Raw genomic sequence first — 18,406 nt, forward strand, 5'->3', positions numbered from 1 at the left:
TGAGCTGAGCTGAGGGGATCTGGTGTGCCGAGAGCCTGCGGAGAGAGAGAGAGAGGGGTTCAGTTCCAGGAAAGCCTACACAGGTAGTGAGTACTGAGGATTGCCCCTGGGGGTCTGCCTGAAGTTAGAGGGGACCACTCCGGAAGAGGTTCTGGGATCCAGTGTCAGCAAGCTGCAAAGGGGGTACCTAGGTTGAGGACCCTGAAACTGCAGAGGGGATACATAGTCAGTGGACCCTGAAGAGTTCAAGGTTAAAGGGAGCACCTGCAGTTTGGGCCCTGAATTGCACAGAGCATGCCAGTTAAAGTGACAGCTATACAGAGTTCCACTATATACTACCTCAAGCTGTGCCAGGCGGGGGAAAGTATTCAGGGACTTTCATAGTAGTGTCAGGAGTTCTACAGTTCTCAGTCTTGGATCTTCTGGACTATAAGTCAAGGATTCAGCACTTCTTCAGTTCTACAGAATATTCTCAGTGTCAGTGAGCATTGGCTGGCGCCAGCTGGCGTCGCGGGAGCGCCAACAGGCATTTTAGAAGTAAAGTCCCAATTGTAATTAGTTTAAGCCTCAAAGAGTATCCCACTCATTCCCTTCTCCCATCCCCTAATTCCAATAAAAAAACCACAAACAAAGATGCCGGAGTTGTCGCTGCTTCAGTTGTCACACCCAGGGTCTCAGCTCACATGGGCTGGAGAGAGTACCAGTACTAATGGCAGACCCACCTCAGGCCATAGGCCTGGAACTCTTGCTACACAAACAAAACAGAGAATCAGGGAACTGTCATTTACAAGCAATTTAAATGGTTCTTTTTTATTTTTTTGTAAATGTTGCCTATGCTTTTAGTACATTATACAGGTGCACCACTTCACAGGCAGGTTTAGGGGATCCCCCAAGCATGTAGTTGAAGGAATTGTGCATTTTAAGCCATTGTTTACATTTACTGCAGCTTTAAAATTGTGTGACTTCATCTGAAAGCGCACAATTTCAAAGCCGCATATCAGTGTGACTTCGGGTACGACTTGAAAGACATCTGTGCGGCTTCGTGCACAGATGTTTTTTGGAAGTTGCACCCGACATTGCCAAAAGTAGTGCAGGAACTATTTTTTCAAATTGATGCAGCACTGCAAAGTCAGAGTCGCACTGATTTGAACAGCGCGATTGCCAGACATTTGGATGCGACTTGTTATGCGATTTGATCTGTCACATCGCATGACTAGTCGTTCCAATGTGAACGAGGGCCTAATGTTTCCCCTTAAGCCCTTTAAAAAGTGCTGCTCCCCACCCATGGTGTTTTTTTTTTTTTGCTTTAGTATACACATCTCACAAAAGTGAGTACACCCCTCACATTTTTGTAAATATTTTATTATACCTTTTCATGTGACAACACTGAGGCTCCATTCACACCTGGGCGTTTTTGAGTGTTTTTCAGCTCCAAAAACGCTAAAAAAAAAGTTCCAAAACGCCCAACAAGTAAAACCCCATTCATTTAAATGGCCCCTGTTCACATCTGAGCGTTTTGCAAAACGCCTGTAGCTGAAAAAAGTACATGAGCTTCTTTTTGGCCTGATTACCAGCGTTTTTGATAGATGTCAATGCCTGCCTCCAAAAACGCCTTAAAAAACACCTGAAAATCGCGGTACAAATTGCGGTAAAAATTGCGGTAAAAAACGCGGTAAAACTATACGCTCAAGTGTGAATGCAGCCTGAAGAAATGACACTTTGCTACAATGTAAAGTAGTGAGTGTACAACTTGTATAACATTGTAAATGTGCTGTCCCCTCAAAATAACTTAACACACAGCCATTAATGTCTAAACCGCTGGCAACAAAAGTTAGTACACCCCTAAGTGAAAATGTCCAAATTGGGCCCAAAGTGTCAATATTTTGTGTGGCCAATATTATTTTCCTATGGAAGAGCCCTGGGGCCATCATAAAAAAAACAATTTAAAAGATTTCTAAGTTTGAATTTTTTTTTTTTTTTTTTACAGAATTCTGAGTTTGAAAGTCAGAATTCTGAGATTAAAAATCAGAATTCTGAGTTTAAAAGTCAGAATTCTAAGATTAAAAGTCAGAATTCTGACTTTGAAAGTCAGAATTCTGAGATTAACCACTTGCCGACTGCCTAACGCCGATCTACGTCGGCAGTCAGCCCCTCACAGGCAAAGTGACGTAGGGCTACGTCACTAGCTTGTGAGGGTCTAGGGAGCGAGCGCGCGCCCCCGGAGGCGCGCTCCCGCTCCCGCGTGGTCACGGACCCCCCCGCGCGTGTGACCAGCGGACCCGATGTCCACCGGCCACTCAGCGATCGGCGGGGGAGAGGGAGAATGTCAGGCAGCTTGTGTAAACAAGCTGCCTGTCATTCTCCTCGCTGTAAAGACACTGATAAAACGGATCTAGTATGTAGATCCGTTGATCAGTGTCCTTACAGCTAGAGCCACAGCCAATCACAGTAGAAAGCACGCCCCTAGGGACACACACAGCCCCTCCCTTCCAAATAAAGTTAACCCCTTCACAACCAGTGTATTTTTACAGTAACAGTGCATATGTATAGCACTGATTACTGTAGAAATGTCACTGGTAACCCCAAAAGTGTCACAAATGTCAGTCAAGGGTCCGATCTGTCCGCCCCAATGTCGCAGTACCGCAAAAAAACGCAGATCGCCGCCATTACGCGTTAAAAAAAAAAAAAAAATGACAAAAATCTTTCCCTTTGTTAGTAAACGCGATAACTTTTGCGCAAACCAATCAAAATACGCTTTTTGCGATTTTTTTTACCAAACATAGGTAGCATAAAACAAATTGGCCGAAAATTTAAAAAAATTTTGATTTTTACTTTTTTTTGGGGGGGGAATTTCATATAAAAAAATGTGAAAAATATTGTTATTTTTGCAAAATTGACGCTCTTTTTTTGTTTATAGCGCATGATCAAAAAATCGCACAGGTGATCAAATACCACCAAAAGAAAGCTCTGTTTGTGGGAAAAAAAGGACGTCAAATTCGTTTAGGTACAGCGTCGCACGACCGCGCAATTGTCCGTTAAAATCACGCAGTGCCGAATCGCAAAATACCCCCTGGTCAGGAAGGGGGTAAAATCTTCCGGGGCTTAAGTGGTTAAAAGTCAGAATTCTGAGATTATTAATACAGTAGTCTCTATTATGATGATTTTAGAACCAATGAGGAATAATGTAGTTACACCCACAGAGCATCTTTCTGCAGACATACATATCTTCTGCTCTGTAAGATTTATAAATCTATCCTAGTTACAGCAAACAGTATATATAGGGAAGCAGGGCAGTGCTGGGCTCTGTGGTTCCTCTACTGTATTTAAACCTCCTCATTTCACTGTCATCTTCCTTCTCTGCCATCTGCTTCGTCATAAAGAGCCATGCAGAAAACGTGTGTGTCATCAATGTGTGTCAATTATAGCAGTTCCTTGTCTGGACAATACAGCTTTCTGACAGACATTTATCCCATACCAAACATGAAAGCTCTAACTATGGCAGACCTAAGGTGATAGCCTGGTGGGTAGGGTGACAGGTCTATGCTGAAGGTTGTGAGTTTGAGCCCAGGTGTCTCTTCCTTTTTAGATTATATATATAAACTTTAAATATATTGATATTAAACCTTATATTTTAAAGATGCTCTATGGCTGTAACTACATTATTCCTCATTGGTTCTAAAATCATAATAGAGACTACTGTATAATCTCAGAATTCTGACTTTTAATCTCAGAATTCTGAGTTTCAAAGTCAGAATTCTGACTTTTAATCTCAGAATTCTGACTTTTTAAACTCAGAATTCTGACTTTTAAACTCAGAATTCTGACTTTGAATCTCAGAATTCTGAGTTTCAAAGTCAGAATTCTGACTTTTAATCTCAGAATTCTGACTTTTTAAACTCAGAATTCTGACTTTTAAACTCAGAATTCTGACTTTGAATCTCAGAATTCTGAGTTTCAAAGTCAGAATTCTGACTTTTAATCTCAGAATTCTGACTTTCAAACTCAGAATTCTATAAAAAAAAATTACAAACTCAAATTTTTTTTTATGATGGCCCCAGGGCTCTTCCATAAAAATGTATTAAACACAATTCTGAGATTAAAAGTCAGAATTCTGAGTTTAAAAGTCAGAATTCTGAGATTAAAAGTCAGAATTCTGAGATTAACAGTCGGAATTCTGAGATTAAAAGTCAGAATTCTGAGTTTAAAAGTCAGAATTCTGAGATTCAAAGTCAGAATTCTGAGATTAAAAGTCAGAATTCTGAGTTTATTAATACAGTAGTCTTTATAAGGATGATTTTAGAACCAATGAGGAATCATGTAGTAACACCCACAGAGCATCTTTCTGCAGACATACATATCTTCTGCTCTGTAAGATTTGTAAATCTATCCTAGTTACAGCACACAGTATATATAGGGAGGCAGGGCAGTGCTGGGCTCTGTGGTTCCTCTACTGTATTTAAAGCTCCTCATTTCACTGTCATCTTCCTTCTCTGCCATCTGCTCCGTCATAAAGAGCCATGCTGAAAACGTGTGTGTCTATGGTCATAACAGATGAATCATAGCAGATACTTGTCCGGACTAATACAGCTCTGTTACAGAGACTTAGATCTATAGAAGTGCCATCTGGAGCAGTCTTGAGGCAATATCGCAGTGGTTAGGGTAGTGGTAGTGGTTAGGGTACTAGGCTTATCATGGTGAAGATTGTGGGTTTGAGCCCAGATGATGTTTTTATATGTATAATCTACAGTACTTTTTAGATTATATATATATAAACTTCAAATATATTGATATTATCTTTAAAATATTTTAAAATATATGTTAAAAAGAGTCATGTGTGTGTGTGTGTGTGTGTGTGTGTATGGGGGGGGGGGGGGCAGCTTGTGCTACTGTTATGGTTGATATGTTATGACCATAGACATGACATGACTTTTAATCTCAGAATTCTGACTTAATCTCAGGATTCTGACTTTTAAACTCAGAATTCTGACTTTTAATCTCAGAATTCTGACTTTCAAAGTCAGAATTCTGACTTTTAATCTCAGAATTCTGACTTTTAATCTCAGAATTGTGTTTAACTACTTAAGCCCCGGAAGATTTTACCCCCTTCCTGACCAGGGGGTATTTTGCGATTCGGCACTGCGTGACTTTAACGGACAATTGCGCGGTCGTGCGATGCTGTATCTAAACGAATTTGGCTTCCTTTTTTTCCCACAAACAGAGCTTTCTTTTGGTGGTATTTGATCACCTGTGCGATTTTTTGATCATGCGCTATAAACAAAAAAAGAGCGTAAATGTTGCAAAAATAGCAATATTTTTCACATTTTTGTATATGAAATTCTCCCCCAAAAAAATGTAAAAATCAAAATTTTTTAACATTTTCGGCCAATTTGTTTTATGCTACATATGTTTGGTAAAAAAAATCGCAAAAAGCGTATTTTGATTGGTTTGCGCAAAAGTTATCGCGTTTACTAACAAAGGGAAAGATTTTTGTCATTTTTGTTGTTTTTTTTTTTTAACGCGTAATGGCGGCGATCTGCGATTTTTTTTGCGGTACTGCGACAAGGTTCTCCAATCATCAGTGCACAGAAGTGGAAGAAGATGTTCAAAACCACCACTTGACAGTTCAAAAAGGCTGCTTACCAGAAGCTCTGACCCTCCTTTCACAGATCGGTCAGAAATAGCAGGGGTGCCACTTGAAAAAAGTGACTGGCAACAAAGCTGATTGAACCTTCATCCTCCTTCATACACACCTCTTCAGACAATCTGGACCTCCCAGAGCAGAGAGGTCAGAAGCACCAGAAAATTGGCATAAGGCAATTATGAACCCTCCTCTTCCTTAATAGCAAGGGCGCCACCTCAAAAACAGGTACCCATTCCTCCCTCCCCCCTGAAAGGGGCCAAATGTGGCACCGGAGGGGGGAAGGAAGCAAATGAGCGGAAGTTCCACTTTTGGGTGGAACTCAACTTTAATCGCTGCACTCTGTGTTACTTAATCCTATCTCTTACAAACTACTGACCCTTGAACTCTGCATTGCTTACCCCTGCAGTTTGTGTTACTTCCTGCTGACACCCACACGGTGCAGTACATACCACTGGCCTCTGTATTCTGTGGTATTTACACCTGACTCTATATTATATATTATTGATCTCTGAACTCTGTGTTACTACTGACTCCTGAACTCTGTGTTACTACTGACTCCTGAACTCTCTGTTTCCACTGACTCCTGAACTCTGTGTTGCTACTGACTCCTGAACTCTGTGTTACTACTGACTCCTGAACTCTGTGTTACTACTGATTCCTGAACTCTGTATTACCACTGACTCCTGAACTCTGTGTTACTACTGACTCCTGAACTCTGTGTTACTACTGACTCCTGAACTCTGTGTTAATACTGACTCCTGAACTCTGTGTTATTACTGACTCCTGAACTCTGTGTTATTACTGACTCCTGAACTCTGTGTTGCCACTGACTCCTGAACTCTGTGTTACTACTGACTCCTGAACTCGGTGTTATTACTGACTCCTGAACTCTGTGTTACCACTGAATACTGAACTCTGTGTTATTACTGACTCCTGAACTCTGTGTTACTACTGACTCCTGAACTCTGTGTTACTACTGACTCCTGAACTCTGTGTTACTACTGACTCCTGAACTCTGTGTTATTACTGACTCCTGAACTCTGTGTTGCCACTGACTCCTGAACTCTGTGTTATTACTGACTCCTGAACTCTGTGTTATTACTGACTCCTGAACTCTGTGTTATTACTGACTCCTGAACTCTGTGTTATTACTGACTCCTGAACTCTGTGTTATTACTGACTATGTAACTCTGTGTTACTACTGACTCCTGAACTCTGTGTTACCACTGACTCCTGAACTCTTTGTTACCACTGACTCCTGAACTCTGTGTTATTACTGACTCCTGAACTCTGTGTTACTACTGACTCCTGAACTCTGTATTACTACTGACTCCTGAACTCTGTGTTACTACTGACTCCTGAACTCTGTGTTACTACTGACTCCTGAACTCTGTGTTACTACTGACTTCTGAACTCTGTGTTACTGTTAACTCCTGAACTCTGTGTTACCACTGACTCTTGAACTCTGTGTTACTGCTGACTCCTGAACTGTGTGTTATATACTCCTGAACTCTGTGTTTCTACTGACTCCTGAACTCTGTGTTACTGCTGACTCCTGAACTGTGTGTTACCCTTTAAACCTTTCTTACTTTTTAATGAGGCCTTGCTGGATTATCTCCTAAAAAAAAAAAGGATAGTGTGTTGCATCTTGGTGAACTTTAATCCCTTCAGTGTTCAGGTGGATCTCCAGGCTTACCTACCCCTGTCTTAATCCTTCCACCGTCTCCACATAATGATGAAAGTGGGACCGTATATATTTTTATTTGGTGTGCAGAGCAGATATAACAGAGGAAAAAAATGAATAAAATAATTCACAAGCTCAATCTTCAGTGAAGTAATCCAGTGACAAATGTCCTCCTTTATCTTTTTAATAGCATACTTTGTTAGGCAATAGGGATCATATTGGTTTAACATTTTTCAAAAGACAATGATGGCAACTACATTTCTTAAAGTGGAACTGAACTCAAAAGCTGATTTTCTATGTTTTACAGAACATCTATAAAAATGAATTCTGCCTTTAAAAGCTACCTTTTCTTTAGAATTCCTTCTGAAACATAGTAGTGCACTTCATGGTATGTGAAATAGTGTGCCTAAGAACTCTTGTAAATACAGTACAGCCTTATAGCAGAATACTATATCTGCAGTGTGAGACCCCAGGCAGTGCTTCCTCTTACTGCCAGTTCTATTATATTTGGAGTATAATGTGGTGTTGTGGCTGTGGTGCTCAATATTTTTCATGCTGAAGGGTCTGACATGAGAAAGTAAAGCCCTGTCTCTGTCAAGATGGCCACTTTAACACTGTGACACAGTGCAGAACAAGGCATGGTAAGTCAGTAATGGGAAAAGATCAGCTGTAGAGAGACCACATAAAATACTGCTGACTTGTCCTTTGCCCTCCAATCAGTCCAATTCCAATTACATGGGTGATTGCATGAAACAAATGAAGGGTTCTAAAAAAATAACCCAATTAGTAGGTATGAGGCTTGAGTTCTGCTCTACCATGGGTTTGAGGTGAATCCTGCAGTTTTGAAACTTGCAGTTCTGGCAAATTTATGTGAATATATATTTTTTTTGACTCATAATGCACTGCATAACCTTTGAACTATCACCAGAAGACTTAGAGGGGCCAATAAGGGGGCTTTTGGGATAAGTCAGCCCCCTCACCATAAATGAATGAACACAGAGCCTTCATTGAGTCACTGTATTAGATATTGCTGCTGTAAAGGGAAAACAGAAAAAGCTGTCAAACCGCACAGGGAGAGATTAGGATCTGCTAGATGACAGTACTTTAATTTTGAATGTTAGCTCTTGGTCAATCAACCTCTTTGCTGCCTTTTTGCTATTATTATTTAGGGCTTTTTTGTTTTTAATTTTACTTTGTGGTTGATTTGAGGTCAAGGCTTCCCTTTAAAAACGTGTCTTTTGTTTTAGGGGTAAGACAACTTTGAGGTTTTCATATATTTTTGTGGGTCTATTGATTTTTATTTTGTTAATAGGACATTTACTTTAGGTTAAACTGCAGCAAAGCTTTCCTTTCAAAAAAGGATGGCTTTTATTTCAGGTGGTGGTATTTTGTGGTTTTAATTTATTTTGGGGGTATATTGTTTTTTTTTTTTTTGAATGTCAATAGGGCCTTTTTAAAGACATACAAATGTTAAAATTGCTGCGCTAAAACCATATCAAAACTCTGCACTAATAATAAAATCAGTATATTAAAAATTAATCTCCGGAAAGCAGCTGACACAAAAAGATAGAAACATGTATCTTAACAGAAATATGGTATAATGGTGTCACGCTAGTCCATATCCACCAGTATTGATGGACAGATAATATCAATGTAAGAGTAAGTCCCAAAAAGTGTCGGCAGGGTCCACATCCACTATAGCGATGAGAAGCAGTGAAGCAGGAAAGACCACCACCAAAACAGGATAATAGGGTACTCTTACCGACTATGTAGACCACTAAGGGTCAAAACCAGCCCAAATAATGATGTTGGCACCGACAGGAAGGGATCAATTAGTTTCCAGATGCTTCTTTCAATAAGGGTATATCTGGGTTCCCCCAACACCTCCTTCAAGTACTCCAAAAATACAGAAAGCAAGATCCCCTCATGGTGCAGTAATTCGATACAAAATTTATTTAAAAAGAAGAAAGCAGCTTACATGTCCATAGAGATATACTGGCATATCGGTAGCGTGGGTTTCCAACCGACAAAATGGCTGCCGCGTCCCTCGTCTGCGCATGCGCCTCGGCTCCAACCACACCCGACGCGTTTCGTCATAGAGTGACGTCGTCAGGGGTGTGGCTTGGCCCGAGACGCCTGCCAATAAATAGCCGAGGGAGGCGGGATCGTCAAATCTAGTCCGGAAGTCCGCCCATCATAGGCGACTCACACAGACCGGACATGACATCTGGCCCGGAAGTATACGCCCCTCAAGGGCATCATAGAGACCGGACCTCCATAGCTGTCTGCACATAGCGTACACCCACGAAAGGCAGACAGATATGCTGAAATTTGTAAAAAGGCCCGATAAAAACAACCAAATGCACAAAGGACCTTTGAAACGATTACAATAATAAGAACTAATCCCGAATTAAATTGAGAATAGTTGTATATATACACAAGCACAAACTGGGAAGCGGCACCATCTTGTGGTCAAGAAACCCACTGCATCTTCACACAAAAACCAATACACATGTTTCACATATATTTCACATAATATGGGAAAAAATATATCTCAATGACTAGAAAAAACTTTTAAAATTAAATGAATATACACGGCTCTATGGATAACAAAATCCATGGCCGTAAAAACACAGAAATCAATTTAATAGACTCACAAATAATATAGTAATATGTAAAACCAAGACAAGGAGGTATTATAAAAAATGGTGGATTTTGGACATTTGGTGCTATTTGTAAACGTAATGGTGGTACTCCTCTGAACACCACCGAAGGTATTTCAGGGAGAGAGGGTCCTAAAACACTGTCATTCCGTAGAACTTGCCAGTGTCTTCTTTTTAGAGAAGGGCTACTGCCAGGAGGAATTGGATAGAGCCTTTCTCAAAGCGGATCAGAGAGAAAGGAGTGATCTGTTGAGACCGAAACCGGGGGTTAAGAGTGATGCTTTTCAGCATTCATTTTTTTCCTCATATTCGGTGCAACACTACTCTGTCAAGAAGATCCTCAGAAGACACTGGCAAGTTCTACGGAATGACAGTGTTTTAGGACCCTTTCTCCGGAAGCATGCTTGTAATCCAAAGCACTCTTATATCAAAGCGAATTTCCCCATAAGAAATAATGGAAACTCAGATGATTCGTTCCACAACCATTTATTCATAAATCCTTCAATTTATAGTCCATATAAAAAGATTATAGCATTGCGATAGGTTGTGTAACCATAAAATGTCCATCCACAAATAGCCGCTTCCACAAGGGGATTGGAAGCAAAATCCAGCAGGAGCTACAGGGTAGCAATATGGTTCCATTTAATGAAGGTACAACATTTAGCAACTCACATGGTTGATGAATAAAACAGGCACATCTAAGTATGCAGGCATCCGGGGTAAAGCTGTCCACATAGACCATCTTCTGCACAGCCGGCTGCTAGTCTGTGATCCTGACCGGGAAGACCACCCTGCAGTAAAGCGATCTGAAAGCGAGGGGCAGCATGGAAAGGATGACGTAGATGACGGTGGATGGTCCTATGTGGACAGCTTTAGCTTGGATGCCTGCATCCTTAGATGTGCCTGTTCCAATCATCAACCATGAGAGTTGCTAAATGTTGTACCTTCATTAAATTTAACCATATTGCTACACTTCGAGGCGCCTCTCTTCTCTTTTATACTCAGCTGTGACTTGAGGCTACTTGTATATCAAGACATTGCTTGTATATCAAGTCAAAATTTATTTGAAAATTTTGCTTGTCTTGCAAAGCGCTCTTAAACCAAGTTACTCTCAAACCAAGGTTTTACTGTAGCACCAAATGTCCAAAATCCACCCAAAAGAGTTTCTTTCTTTCAGGAGAGGGTAGGTTACTATCCCTGTAGGAAATGTATCGTTTGCAAAATAAATATTGCAGGGGGCAGGAGAATTGACTCTTTCCATTCATCAGCCACACAGGAACCCCATAAGATACGGCTGTTTATCACCTGCTGTACTACACATGTGGTATACCTATTAAGGTGTCCATGCGGTAAGGATTACGTAGGCCGCACTATTCGCCAGCTCCATGTCCGCTTACAAGAGCATGTTGCGAACATTGCGAAAGGGTTCCCAAAACACAGTGTAACCCGCCATTATGACTTATGTCATAATCGGGATCCAAGTGGCACTTTGTTTTTGGCCATAGACCATTTGAGGGCAGTTGGAGAGGAGGCAATAAGACGAGAGGTGTTTCTAAACTTGAAACCTCCTGGATCTACAGGATGAAGTGTTATGTCCCTTTCGGTTTGAATATAGATTGGGACATAAATGCTTTTATTAACAATTCATAATGTGATCCACCTTCCTGATTTTTTATAATACCTCCTTGTCTTGGTTTTACATATTACTATATTATTTTTGAGTCTATTAAATTGATTTCTGTGTTTTTACGGCCATGGATTTTGTTATCCATAGAGCCGAGTATATTCATTTAATTTTAAAAGTTTTTTCTAGTCATTGAGATATATTTTTTCCCATATTATGTGAAATATATGTGAAACATGTGTATTGGTTTTTGTGTGAAGATGCAGTAGGTTTCTTGGCCACAAGATGGTGCCGCTTCCCAGTTTGTGCTTGTGTATATATACAACTATTCTCAATTTAATTCGGGATTAGTTCTTATTATTGTAATCGTTTCAAAGGTCCTTTGTGCATTTGGTTGTTTTTATCGGGCCTTTTTACAAATTTCAGCATATCTGTCTGCCTTTCGTGGGTGTACGCTATGTGCAGACCGCTATGGAGGTCCGGTCTCTATGATGCCCTTGAGGGGCGTATACTTCCGGGCCAGATGTCATGTCCGGTCTGTGTGAGTCGCCTATGATGGGCGGACTTCCGGACTAGATTTGACGATCCCGCCTCCCTCGGCTATTTATTGGCAGGCGTCTCGGGCCAAGCCACACCCCTGATGACGTCACTCTATGACGAAACGCGTCGGGATTGGCTGGAGCCGAAGCGCATGCGCAGACGAGGGACGCGGCGGCCATTTTGTCGGTTGGAAACCCACGCTACCGATATGCCAGTATATCTCTATGGACATGTAAGCTGCTTTCTTCTTTTTAAATAAATTTTGTATCGAATTACTGCACCATGAGGGGATCTTGTTTTCTGTATTTTCTGAGTACTTGAAGGAGGAGTTGGGGGAACCCAGATATACCCTTATTGAAAGAAGCATCTGGAAACTAATTGATCCCTTCCTGTCGGTGCCAACATCATTATTTGGGCTGGTTTTGACCCTTAGTGGTCTACATAGTCGGTAAGAGTACCCTATTATCCTGTTTTGGTGGTGGTCTTTCCTGCTTCACTGCTTCTCATCGCTATAGTGGATGTGGACCCTGCCGACACTTTTTGGGACTTACTCTTACATTGATATTATCTGTCTATCAATACTGGTGGATATGGAGTAGCGCGACACCATTATACCATACTTTTTAAAGACATGCCCAAAGCCCAAAGCTTACCCAGGATACACTTCCCAACCCTGTATTGCAGCTGACACCCCCTAAGCACTACCTATGAGAGCCATACTACCTACCATTTTTTGTCTGTGTTCTTTGTCTCTAACAAATCTAGGCCTAGCCTTGCTTAATGCTGTTGGCCAGCATTAATGGCACTTGCATGCATCTCCTGTGTTTTCTGTGCAGGCAGTTGTGACTGTGGGAATGGGTGCGGACCCTCAGGGGGAAAAACCCGCACAAGTATGAACCAGAATTTACTAACAAAATTGACCTCAACCCATAGACTTCAGTTCTGGTTTGATAGATTTCAAACAGGATTTTCTGATTCCTTAGTGAATTGAACCCAAGAAGATTCCCCATTTCTTGCTGACAAGATAAACTATGTAATCTAACACTATAAGATGGATTCCATTACAGGTCTTTATACATATCTTTTAAAATATATACACAGTAAACCTTATTATAGTTGAGAAGGAGCCTTTATGGGCTGTCATGCAACGTATGTGCTGGTGGGAAAAGCACAGTGCATATCAGGAAAGCTGGTTCTCGACACACCTGGAAGTGTTGAAGAACATTATCGTGCCAGACTTTCAACACATGGGGCACTAGAAAGGTAAGAATATATACTGTTTTTTAAGAGTCTGCACTGTCATTAATTTGACCCTTCTGGTGACAGGGTCACTTAAAGTAGGGTGACCAGACGTACCCGGTTTTCAGGGACAGTCCCCGGACTGGGGACACTGTCCCCAAACCAAGTCTGTCCCCAGATTCAGGTCCAGATTAACATGGACAGGGCACTCCATGTTGGCTGAGAAACAGCCTGGTGGCTTGGATACCCACGCCCCCTGTTGGACGATCTCACTACCGCTCCTGCTGCTGTTCAGTGGAGGTTATGCTAACATCCCCTTGTATATTGTGTAGTCCTGTTTCCAGTGCTCTGTGTATTATATAGTCCTGTGCCCAGTGGTCTGTGTATTATGCAGTCCTGTGCCCAGCGCTCTGTGTATTATGCAGTCCTGTACCCAGTGATCTGTATATTATGCAGTCCTTACCCAGCGCTCTGTGTATTATGTAGTCCTGTGCCCAGCGCTCTGTTTATTATGCAGACCTGTACCCAGCACTCTGTGTATTACATAGCCCTGGACCCAGCTCTCTGTGTATTATGCAGTCCTGTGCCCAGCACTCTGTGTATTATGTAGTCCTGTGCCATTTGCCAATAAAAAAAAAAAAAAAAATATGTCCCATGGTTTCATTTTAAAATCTGGTCACCTTAACTTAATGTGGTTGTGAAGGCAGAAGGCTTTTTACCTTAATGCATTCCCTGCATAAAAAACTATCATCAGCAGCGCTGCTCTCTTTCCTCACAGGACTCAGAAGCCATTGGCACACACACACAGCCCGGCTTGGGATCAAGCCTGCATGAATGCCCCCCATAGCAAGGGGCTTGCTATGTGGGCACTCGGAATGGAGGAGCCAAGAGTGTCAACAGGGGACCCAAGAAGAGAAGGTTCAGGGCTGCTCTGTGTTAAAACTATTGCACAGAGTAGGGAAGTATCACATGTTTAATATTTTTAAAAAAATCCAACTTTTAAAATAGCTTTAACAGTTCACTCAAACATTGTTGAAAAGTTTCAGTTGTGTCTACTTATTGTTTTCCTGACCCTGCCACACCGTATACCTGGAGCACATTACATTTCTGTGGCAGTAACAGTTTAGTTGCATTGTATAAAGCCACGTGCTGACTGTGAGATGCTATGTTCTTTGCAAAATTGGCCCTTGATGGAAAGGTTGTTGGCAAATAATGTGTTATCATGAGATACATAATTGAATAAAAGATGCTGTGATTTTCATGCAGCACCGAAGGCTTCCATCTGACCTAGCATTTTCTTGGGCTGATTTTGTGTGAATTCTGCCAAGTGTTGGCGAGGTGCATTTAATTAATATCAGTTAGTTTACTCTTGGAGATGTGCAAAACTGAGAGTTTTCCCTGGAATTTTGGTAAAAACTGGGAGGTTTCAGGGAACATATTACGAATTTAGCACCCTCCTAATTAGGTGCAAGTGGGATTAGTAAGAGGTAAATGTATTCGTTTTTGGGCTTAGCTGTAGCCAGTGGAGCTTGTGGATTGATTGTTGTCTACCATCTTTCCAGAAACCTTTGGAACATAGTGGGTGGAGAGGGTAGAGTCTGAGCTGGCCATGGATACAGCCTCAGTTAGTCCATGGTCAGGAGTAGTGATGGACCGAACACCCCCCTGTTTGGTTTGCAGCAGAACTCCCGAACAGGGAAAATGTTCTAACCCGAACGGTGAACCCCATTGAAGTCTATGGGAGCCGAACAGGAAAAATCAAAAGTTCCAATTTTGAAGGTTTAAATGCAAGTAATTGGCCATAAAAGTGGTATGGGGTCTGGGTCCTGCCCTGGGGGACATGGATCAATAAAAAAAAAAAACAGTTGTAAAAACTATAGTTTCTTTCAGGAGCATTGATTTTAATGATGCTTAAAGTGCAACAATAAAAATTAAAAATTCCTTTAAATATTGTGTCGTTGTCCCCTTGATGTGCCTGTAAAGTGGGGGGGGGGGGGGGGGGGTGGTGTCCACTTGATGTGCCTGTAAAGTGGGGCATCTGTAGCATGTATAGATCTTGCTAGAGCAAAAATTTAATTTCTAAAGAAAACAGACAAACAACAAATCACATTTAAAATTGCCATCTCCCGGCTATTAAAAAATTAAACGCCCCCCCCCCAGTCCACACCAGGCCCTTCGGGTATTGTAAGGGCCCCGCCCCTTGTGACACCACCGACCCAGCATGCACAAGTCCGTGATGTCATGAGGGGGGCGGGACCACCCGTTGACATCACCGATGTGGCCCGCCCATTCCCTATAAAAGGACTGTCAAACCAAGAATAGGCAGACCACGGGAAGCGTTCACCGAGAGCGGAGCTTTTTTTATTTCTTTTTTCGGGTCATCATGTGCAGTGGGCAGTGTGATTGATGATGGATTTACATCGGGGGACACTAATTTTTTATTTTTAGTTTTGAATAAAGTACTTGTCAAAAACTGTCTCGTGTGTTTATTTTTTTTGTACACTTTTATGGTGAATGGGTAGGGGTACGATGTACCCGATACCCATACACATAGTAGGAGGAGCCGGAATCTGGGGGATCCCTTGTTAAAGGGGGCTTCTAGATCCTAATAAGCCCCACACCCACAGACCCCAAGAATCACAGCCCAGGGTTGTCGTGAAGAGGCCCTTGTCCGCATCAACAAGGACAAGGTGCTCTGGTGTGGGGGGGGGGGCAGAGCCTCCCAGGGCATGTGGCCTGGTGGCTTGGGCCTGTGGCCTGGTATGGTTCAGGAGGGGGGGGTTGCTCGTCCCCTCCCCTTTCCTGACCTGCCAGGCTGCGTGCCCAGATAAGGGTCCAGCATGGATTTTGGGGGGGGGGGGGCAGTTTTTTTTTTTAATTTTGGCATAGGGTTTCCCTCAAAACCCATACCAAGATTTATAGGGCCTGGTATGGACTTGGGGGGAACCCTACACCGTCTTCCTGATGACGTTTATGTAGCGAAATGCATTGAGGTCCAGCACATCCGATGTCACATGCGGTTTGCGGTAATTACAGTTTGGAACGTGGAAGTAAGGAGCGGCTTCCTGGTAATCAGCATAGCGGCTCCCCTGCCTGCATTTTTATACTGCCTATGTCAAGTGCCTGTGTGGCACCAGAAAACGTGAGTTGTTTTCTTCTGCTTATTTTCATTTAATAAATACATACTACACCATGAGGCTTTCTCCCTGTCATTTTCTTGAGCCACTTGGAATCTGAGCCACTTAAACAGGAGTTTTGAGCCATCCATTCTGAAGGGAAACCACCCCTGAATCCCCACTTAGGAAGAGGGTGTCGCTGAAAGATCCTTTAAAGAGCTCTACCAACACCATAGGTCCCTTGAGGCCTGGGTGCATCTGGTAAGTGACCCTGGCTCACTGGGTGAAGGATAAGACACCCATTGCCTTACTTTGGCATCCCACCAATAGTAAGAAGCACGTTAAAGAGATAAAAAAATGCACAGCAAAGCACCACGTATTTTTGGAAATATTTACATTATATATTTTTATTAACTGTCTTGGCAAACGCATTATTGTGTAATCATTATATGGTGTGTCACGGATTGGTGTTTATTTATTGCATGAAGTATATTATTATATACTTTTTGTAGCACTCACAATCACAACACGTGAATCGTGTAAGATTAAGCACCAGCACTTTATTTATTATATGTTTACAATTTGCTTATATTTGCACTATCACCTATCTTTATAGGTAATTTATTTGTGCACAGTCACTTTAGCACTTTTTCATTGGTGATACTTACCCCATTCATATTGTTTCCTTCACTAACTGAGGTTGTGTTTTGGAATAATGTAATATAGGTGTTAGCGCCTCACATTACACCTGACTAAATTTAAAGGAACTTTGTTTTTTTTAACCAGCACTTTTTTTTCCCAGCTTTATAGCAGTCGACAGCTGATGACTCATTGGTTGTTAAAGCGGAGTTCCACCCTATTTTGACACTTTGCTCCATCGATTACATTAAAACATCCTGAAAAAGAATTGGATAATTAATATTTTTTTTTTGATTCACTTACCTTATTTTTCCTGAAAATTAACTTACCTTCCTTCCACTTCCTCCTCCTGCGGCTGTGGCCCCCAACGTCACTTCCTCCTTTCCATTGACTCCTGGGAGATGAGCGTCGTCATTCCTAGGAGTCAATGCGCCTGCACCTGTGTCCCCCGTCACTTCTGGTGCGGTAGCGTCATTCCCTGCTGAATCAATTAGAACAGCTTCTGGGCATGCACAGACAGAACCAGCTGCGGGATGACGAACTTGCACCGGAAGTGACGAGCAGGGCATTCTGGGACTCCGACATCACAGAAGAGGACACGAAGAGGGACGCTGCGGCTTCAGCTGCCCACAACGCAGATGGCAGCGCTGGACAAGAAATTTTGATGGTACGTTTTTCTTCTTACAGGTAAGCTAAACAGGGGACAGTTCAGGGGCTATCGTTGCTTAAATGCACTAGCCCTGACTGTCCTAGGGGTATTTTTTGTTAAAATTTTTTTTTTTTAGGGTGGATCTCTGCTTTAAGGATGCAGCATTGCAGGGTGTTTGTCGGGGCAAACTCATCCTCGGGCCGAACCATTTTCCCATTCCTAGTTGGGAGTATATAGGGGTTCGAACAAAGAGTAGCAGTGTCCTTTGCCTGCTAGAGAGTGACCCAGCCTGGAAGTGCTTTTAAACCTTCCAAGGCTTTGAGAAGCTTTAAGAAATCCTGGATGATTCTAGCTTACCAAGGAGCTGAAGGATCACCTCAAAGTTGCAGGAACACCAGGACAACATCCAAATCCATCTTTCTGGGATACTTTTGTGCCAGTGTCTGCTGAAGCAGAAGGAAGGCCTTCGGATTGCTTGTGAAACAGTGAGCAGACATAAGAGAAATCTCGGGGGAGAGACTGTTGCCTCTTCATCCTTTTTTCTAGAAGGATTGTTCCAGACCTGCTGCAGGGCTGCCATCAGTGGGGACAACCCATACACAGGGGTGCAT

This window comes from Pelophylax lessonae (genome assembly GCF_965119305.1).
Source record: "Pelophylax lessonae genome assembly, chromosome: 2".
Lineage (NCBI taxonomy): Eukaryota > Metazoa > Chordata > Amphibia > Anura > Ranidae > Pelophylax > Pelophylax lessonae.